Here is a 9,420-nt window from a genome sequence, read left to right on the forward strand (position 1 = left end):
CTTTGTGAACCAAGCTTTCAGCAATGAGAAATGAAGTTTCTGATGCCTTCAAGAACACTAGGGCCGTCTGCCACCTTGGATGGTCAGTATTAATTCCATAAACTCTAGAACAACTGTGTCCTGCTGTTGTGTCAGTAGCATCATTGACATTGCAAGTGGATGTTAAGATTATATATTTAATAAGCGACTGATAAGCAAAAAAGTGACATCTTACGCTGGTGCAATGTCTTTTCACTTTGCACTTTGAAATTACCTAGAATTTAATTTTCAAAAAAATATTCTGGAGTTTAATTTTAAGAAAATTATCCTTAAGTTAAATTTTAGAGAATTATCATAAGGTTACTTTTTATAGGAGATTAATTGTAAAAACATTTACATTGTGGTTAAGGTTTAAGAAAATTACTGGAACTTAATTTTTAAGACAATTTAATTTTTAAATTTAATTTAAAATTTAATTTTTATGTAAGTTGAATTTTAAGAAATGTACTCTGGTGTTAATTTTAAAAAATATATGGAAGTTGAATTTAAGGAAAAGTCAACAAAAGGTAATTTTTAAGAAAATAGCCTGAATTTAATTTTTACTTGACGTTAAATTTGAAGAAACTTACCTGAATGTTCTTTAATTATCCGGAAGTTACATTTTAAGAAAATTATCCAGAATTTAAATTTAAATAATAACGAAGTTAATTTTAAGAAAATTATCCAGAATTTAAATTTAAAGAAATAACGAAGTTAATTTTAAGAAAATTATCTGTAAGTTATTTTGTAAGAAAATTAAATGACAGTTAATGTTTACGAAAATTACTAAAAATTACTTCTATGAAGCTAATTTTAAAGATAATTATCTAGAGATTAATTTTAAATAAAAAGACTTGGAGGTAATTTTTATGAGGTTAAATTTGAAAAAATTACCAGCGTATAATTTTTTTAAAAAAATACTGGAGTTTTAAAACTTTCCCAGAAGTTAATTTTTATAAAATTATCTGGAGGTTACTTTTTCTAGGAGGTTAACTTTAAAAGATGACATTGTGCTTTATGTTTCAGAAAATTACTGAGTACTTAATTTTTAAGAAAATTACTGGGAATTTAATTGTTAAAAACGTTTATGTTTCAAAGCAATAACTGGGATATTAATTTGAAAGAAAAGTTCCTCAGATGCCCCCAGCTAGTACAGTCAGTAAATCTCCGGATTTACAACGCTAAAATCAGGGGTTCGATTCACCTCGGTGGGCTGAGCAGGTAACCCGATGTGGCTTTGCTATTAAAAAAACATAAAAACTCAATTCCTCGGAGATAATTTTCATATGAAATTAAGATTAAAGAAAATTACCCAGTGATTATTTTAAAGAGAATCATATGGAGGTTAATTTCTAAAAAATCACGCAGAGCTTCATTTTTAATAAAAATAATCCTGAAGTTAATTTTTTAGAAAAATATCCTGAGGATAATTTTAGGCTTAGTACATTTTGCATATTATGCTAAGTTTCATTAGTGCATACTGTACTCCTTGTCTGCTTTAGCAGTGTAAGACAAGTGGAAAGGTATCGAGTCATAACCACCAGCTGCCAAATCTTGTTCTACTCTTTTATCAGTGAGTTACCCCCTAGTACAGTGGTGAGTCTACGTATTTACAACGTAAAATCAGAAATTCGATTCCTCTCGATAGGTTCAGCAGATAACCTAATGTGGTTTTGCAATGAGAAAACACACAAACATATTATCAATAACGCTCTTACACTAGAAAATGTATGTTTGGTGTAATGGAGATTCCAACCCACTACCCTCAGATTAGAAGTTGAATACCTTAACCACCTCGCCAGGTCTGTTAATTTTATAAAAGTATCTGGAAGTTAAGTTTTAAGAACATTTTCTGAAAGTTATACTTGAAGAAAAGTTTCTGATAGTTATTCTAAAAGAAAATTATTCGGAAGTTAATTTTTATAATATACTCTGAATGTTAATTTTTGAGAAAATTATTCAGAGATTAACTATTTATAAAATGTTTCAGAGTATAATTTTTACAAAACTATAAGTAGTATTATCTTAGAGAAACTTTTCTCTAAGGTTAATTATTGAGAAAATAATTTGAAATTTAATTTTTTAAGTATCTTGAGGTTAAATTTATATCAAGTTAATTTTAAAGAAAATTATCAGGAGGTTAATATTTAAGAAAATAACTAGACATCAGTTTTTGGGACAATTATCAAGGGATTATTTTTGAATAAAATGTTTCAGAGGTTAATTCTTAACAAAAACTGTCAGAAGAACAACTTTTAAGAATATTTACTGCAGGTTAATTATAAAGAAAAGGCCTGGCATGGCCAGGTGGATTAAAACGTTTATACGTAATCTGAGGGTTGTGGGTTCGAATCCCCTTTACACCAATCATGCTCGTCCTTTCAGCCGTCTGGGCGTTATAATGTGACGGTAAATCCTTATCTTCATTGGTAAAAGTATTTCATAAAAGATGGCGGTGGGTGATGATAACTAACTACCTTCCCGCTAGTCTTACACTGCTAAGTTAGGAACGGCTAGCGCAGATAGGCGTCGAATAGCTCTGGGGGAAATAAAATAAAAAATGTATTAAAAAACTATCTCAAGTTATTGTGAAATAAATATCTTAAGGTTAATTTTTAGATAAGTTTAACTTTAAAGAACATTATCTGGATGCAAAATTTAAAAAAAAATTACTCGGTAGTTAATTTCAAGAAAATTATCTAGTGAATAATTTCTAAGAAAATTACCCTGAAGTTATTTTTCCAAAAAAATTAAATGGCTGTTAATATTTATATGAAATTAATGTTAAGAAAACTGGAATGCACACTGCTATATGCTCATGATGAAACACCCTATAAGGCGATAGATTTTCTTTCCCCATATTCGTTTATTTCCGGTCTTCCTATTTAACATTAAATATTCAAGGGATGCGTACCCTCGAGAAGAATTTTACCCTGACAGTCATTTCCAGTTTGATGTCATCTTGTTACAGGAAGCCCATTCTTCCTCCAGAATAGACCATTTTTTCTTTATTCACCACGTTTTCGTCAAAGCGCTTTCGTCTTTTGGTTCTACTAATGCACGTGGGGTTGGGATTTTCTTCAACCCGACTTCCTTGAAAGTATCCGCAAATCAGGGGCGTAAGGTATGACTTGTTTATTTCTATGTATCTGTTCAACGGAAGGAACTGCAGATGTTCTTTTCCTCCTTGGACAGGCTCTTGATCATACAGGTTGATATTATCCTACTTGTGAACTTCAATGGTGTGGTGGATTTTCAGGAAAGAATCCTCTTTTTGAATATCAGACTTTAATTTTATGTTTCTGTTGTCACTTGGATTGGTCATGTTGTATTAAGATGCCTTGATTACATTTATGTATCAACCAATCTGAAGCAGTATTGAGCCAGGGCTGCTATATATCAGGTTGGCAATGCTTTCAATGATGTCTCAGACCATCAAGACTTTGTAACTACATTCCACGACTTTACCACTGTTTCTAGGAATTTTGGAGTGTGGAGACACAATATTTACCTGCTCAATGATGAAGAGGTGGAGGCACAATTGATTGCTCTTCCTTGAATACCATGAATGAGATCTGGTAGGTGGGATTTAAGAAAGCCTGCGCCTCTTTGATGTAATATGTAACCATTCGGCATTCTAGAACCAGCCATCTTGCATACGTTGCAAGCAAGAGACCTTGACAGCTGACTTTTTGGGCAGAACAATGGATCAATGGATGTTTTCGGACACTGAGAAAATGCAAGAGAATTTATGTTTAGAATATGCTAAACAGACTGTGATACTTCTACGTGACCTGTTTCATTACATGAGATGTAGAAACATTTTTGTTTCGCTTGATAAGAGTAAAGCCTTTGATCGAGTCCACCATAATGTCTTGTGGTAATTTTGGAAGAAGTATGGATTTTTCTCCAGCTTTTGATTATTATTTAACATCCTTCTAACCCTCATCTTCTAGCAGGCTTTTATTGAATGGATACTTGGTGGCTCCCTTTCACACAATTCAGTGTTTACTATCGCCTTCTTTGTATACACCAGTGATAGAGTGCCTGCTTTCTAGCCTATTGAACACTGTTTTGGTGCATGCTTTCTCTTTACCCGGTGGGTTGGCCATCAACTATATCAGTCGGGCAGATGATGTTAATCTTTAGGTTCAGCACTGGATATTGTTAAAAATAATCCAGAGCCAGTTAAGCTAAGCTTAACTAGGTCACGACTAAAGCTCTGTGGTTGGGCAAGTGGACCTTATCTGAAGACATCCCATTTCGTTTGGCATAGACTTCCTCTCTAGTCAATGTCTTTGGGATTCATCTCCTTGTGAATTCCGAGGCTTCCTGGGAGGAGATTATGCAAAGTGGTTATGATAACAATGCACTCCAACAATGGTTATGTCATGTTGCTAAGTGCAACACATCTGTTGTTGTTATACATTGTTACAAAAGTATAACCTAATATTGTTATAATAAGCTGAAAGTAAAATGAAATATATAATGAACAAAAATACTTTTGATTTCTTAGATTAGACCCCTTTATATTCGTTTTCTATTAAAAATATTAGTAATATTACAGAAAATATGTTAAATCAGAAATGGTTTAAGTTTAAAATTGTATAGGGACAGTCAGTCATTGAAGAATGTTGGTTTCAAACTGCAAAGTGCATACTTTTATCATGTTAGTGTTCAGACACTTATGTCATTACTGTCACCCACATCTTATACCATTCCTCCTGTGTTATTCCTCTATCCCAGCTGATCCTCCCACCTCTTAGATCTGTGCTGCCATTTTAAGTGAAAATTGGTATTTTATATTTTTTCCTTACACTGTTCATTTTCTCTCTAAGGTGATATCTGACATGTACTATGTCCTTTTAGGGCTCATCTTTCCAATTTTTTATTCCCTGGTTGAGTTTGTTTACTTGTATTTGAACTTATCAATGATACGTGGCCATCTCCATAATATCTCTTCACATCATATTCATTTCATTACTATGTATTTTGCTGCTTCCCTTCACTGTCCTTTAATAGACATAGTTCAGTCTAAGATGCACACAACCCGAAGTACTTTTGTCACTTGGTATCTGCATAATCTCGCAAATATCATCTTCCCACCTTTTTTGTTATACAAACTTTAAGAAGAGTAAGTCTTTTCACTTTTTCATCTGTGTTTCGTATTCAGAATTCCAAGTCTTTGTTAATACTATAACAATCCCACTCTTTTGCGGGCGTTTGCTGGAAAGGTATATATTTCATAAAATTTTAAAGTGACAAAATTAGCTAATTAGCTCATCAAAGATGTCTCTTCCAGCTGCCAAATATAACCACCCCTTACTATTCATCTATTCATGCAATCTTCACTTAAACTCAGGTAATTTTCTGCCTCCACCACAGTTGAAGGCAGCTAATTCCAAAAACCAAACACCTTATTTCAAAAGTAAAACTTTCTAAACTACAGACGACTCCTGCAGAGCAAAAATTTACACTTATGTCCCTTGTCTGATTGTTTCCACTGATAAACACCAAAATGTTCGATGATCGATGTTATCACTATCCTTAAAACTATTAAACGCCTCATTGAAATCACACCTGTCCCTTCTCTTCTCGTAGGACAATTCCACCATCTCAGGTGTCATGTTAGTGTCTCTTTTTGGAATCTCTTTAACAATTCAATGCTCTTCTTGAAGAAGAGATACAAATCTGTAGACAGTACTCTAAATACAACGTTGTTAGTGATCTATATATAGTGAAACAATAATATCCCTTGTCTTGTATTTAATATTTCTATAGATACTATCCAAAATCCTATTAACCTTACTGCTTGGCTACAATACACTATTTAAATGACTTTAGTGATTTTTCTATTAAAACTCCAAGATATTTTTCTTCAACCATAGTATTTAATGTATTCCTGTTTAAATTGTAACGATAATATGAATTATAAAAACATACATACATCACATATTGGAGATTTAAATATAATTTGTTATATATTAGCCCAATGCATCAAATTTATCAAAATTGCCCCCTAAGTCTGCAGCATCTCTGATATAATTAGCCATCCCAAAAGTCGTAATATCGTATTGAAAACCTCAAAATTTTGTTAATCACTTCAGAGTCAACATGATTAATATACGTCAAAACAGCAGAAGACTCACTACAAAACCCTGAGGCACAACATTTGTGACTGTGATTCAGTCAGGTCTAACTCCATTTATTACTATTCCATACTCTCTTTCTCCAATCAATTTTCTAGGTAATTTAATAACATTCTTCCCACACCCACAGATTTAATTTTTGTAACAAATCTTTTGTGAGGCACCTTGTCAAATGCTTCCTGAAAATCAAAGTAAATCAAATACATGTAAAATTAAAAATTCTGTATTTTTCCGAATGGTTAGCGTTAATCACAATTATAGCTTCCTAGGCTTATAGCATACTGACTGTAGCTGACGAATAAAAATATCTTGTATCAACGCGTTGCTTTTATACAAATCACGCGAATGTATCGAAAGATCACTTTGAAACAATATTGTTAATTATTAGTACTTCACAGGCGGGGCTGCACAATACACAGTTGAGAATATACATCACATGAAAAAAGAAAAACAATACAGAAATAAGCGTAGGCTGTTGTTTTGAATTAAGCACAAAGCTACACAAAGGGTTATCTGTGCTCTGCCCACCACGAGTATCGAAACTCGGATTTTAGCGTTATAAGTCCGCAGACATACCGCTTAGCCACTGTGGTCTAAGCGTAGGTACTAAAATAAATGTATAACGGTAAATCCGTTACATAATAAGTACATACACACATAGATCTAGCTTAATAACTACCCCACCTGCAACGTGTAATAACTGAAACTTCAAGAACTATTGTTACGTGGGTGTTTTCTAATTGCAAAGTCATCTCAGGCGATCTGCTGAGTCCACCGAAGGAAATCAAACACCTGATTTTAGCGATGTAAATCCGGAGACTTATCGCTTTTCTCGCGGTAAGCATTAGAGACGGCTAGCGCAGATACCCCTTGTGTATCTTTGCGCGTAATTCAAAACAAACTTACTGTCATTGTTTTTATTAAAAAATAACCAGGTTATGTCGCATAAAAATATTGATTTTCGTATTGTTTTTAAAGCGCTGTTTCAATGGGCATGGAATAAATGTATATTAAACCAAGTTCTAAATATAGTCAGGTTAAACTGTAATATTTGTTGTTTATCTTTAATTGGCTTGTAATTCTTGCTTCGAAGCAACACCAAATTTCTGTAATAACACTTATTGCAAGGGGTAATGGTAACTTTGTTTTCTACTAAAATTATAATTTTAAAAATTTACCGCTTATTACTAATAAGTATTTTAAAACAGGATACATCCTTTGAAACTACATCACCTCATGAAATTGGTTGACACCTTAGTTTTTGTTTTCAGTTATCGTGTAATAAAAAACAAGAAATACAAGAAATGATCACGATATTTACAGACATTACCAAAACGTGACTCAGTCATTACATAGATATTGTTATAAAAGGAAATTGTGTATAGTATTGTAAAGTTATAGTGAGAAGATATTTAAATAGCTTTTCATTGAACAGTCGTTTCCACTGCAGACTTAAACTGTTAAAATCCGAGTTTCGATACTCTTGGTGGTCAGGGCATAGATAGCCCTTTGGGTTACTTCGTGCTCAATAATAAAGAAACATTCTGCAACGGCAGTGCAACAGCTTCCTTGATATTGTAATAAAAGGTTAGATATAACTGGTGGTAGTTCGTGAAAAATATATAGGTGGGAAGGAAATGTTAGTTTGATTTTATAGTTTAAGAATCAGTGACAAAATAACATTGAAGGCTACAAAATTATACTTCCTATATTATAATAATAATGATTAATCATGAAAGAAAATTAAAAATACTTTTATTGTTGTTTCCATTCTTTGGTTTTTTCCTATCTATCAGGTTTAGTTTTTAAACATTGTCTGTTTGTTTTTTAACATCATAACGTGACAACCTAATTTCTTAGGAAAGGTTTCACCGAATTTACAAAATATACCGGTCCTGGTTTCAGATATCTTAGTATTGTTTTCAACAAACCTGATCTTGGTCTGAAAAGTGTCAAATTATATAAACACTTCATTAACTGAACTAATTTTATCTACATTTAAAGGGTAAAAATGAATTTTTAATTAAAATGTTCAATTGAGGAAAATTTTCAGAAGAAAGCTGACAATGAATTTAAGATATTACTTGTAGGTTTTTATCTAAATAGATTCTATTATTAGTTTTTAAGTATCGAATTGAAATCATTGACAACTTTAAAAAGAAGAAAATCGTTGTTTTATAATCGTTGATTTATAACAGACTACTGGTGGTCTGTTCTTTTAGAAAGGGTTTAGCTTCACAGACTTCCTTTTCTTGAGATTGATTTTCAAAAAAGAAACCCGTTATCTTCACATCCACTGGTAGTGTCAATAGTGGTACTGACGCAACACCAGGACTTAGTTGTTCCGGCGATTATGGCACTGATACTAACAAAGGTTGCAGAAGGCCCTAGTGTTCTTAGAAGCAGCTGGGACTAATTGTCTGCGACATCTTAATTAACCTTCTGAAGAAAAAGTTACAGGTATCCTCAAGTATCGGAAGATTCTATGTTGCCGGGACCCTCAGGTTACGCGTCCAGTGTGCGAAATTCAAAAACAAATCTTTCTTTCCAAGCGTTTTCGCAGCTTCTTCCGAATTTCATTATTCTTCGTAAGTCTTACACAATAATTGTTATATTCGAATCTCAATAATTCAATTAAACTCCAAAATCATGCGCCCTACAATCCGTAATTACGATTCGGTTGAAGAGAAACGTTTCTGACCGTCCACGGTTATATTTCATTTCCCAAAGCTACCGTGCGTTGTTTTCGTTCTTGTCTCCATATGTTTAATTTATTTGTTTTCAAAACACACAATAAACAATATTACCTATAACTTCAGACATTTCCATAAAAATCTTTCCTTTGGAATGTTTCATTTATGTTTCAGTCCAACAAGTTTCTAGTTATTAAAAGTATACGTCAAGTATACAATACAATAAAAACAGTTGATAAAGCTACCAACAATAAATTTTCTTCTAGGTTCTTATAGTTAAGTAATTTCTTTAAATTATTTTAAGGATAATTTTACTTTGCTGTGAGAAGAGCTTACATGTCTTTACATTCGTAGACATTTGACACCTGGGGCTTTTTCTCTTACAACGTAGTAAACTTACATCCCTATTGATTGTTACACGTACATTGTCTACCACAAGTGTACAGAATTTTTTTTAACGGAAAAGTAAAATATTATATTTTATCATGTGTAATTTGTAGATCTGTTTGGCAGTATTGAACTTTCTTTAGTAAATATTAAAAAAAAACGTTATGCATTTG

The sequence above is a fragment of the Tachypleus tridentatus genome, chromosome 12, assembly GCF_004210375.1.
Source record: "Tachypleus tridentatus isolate NWPU-2018 chromosome 12, ASM421037v1, whole genome shotgun sequence".
Taxonomy (NCBI): Eukaryota; Metazoa; Arthropoda; class Merostomata; order Xiphosura; family Limulidae; genus Tachypleus; species Tachypleus tridentatus.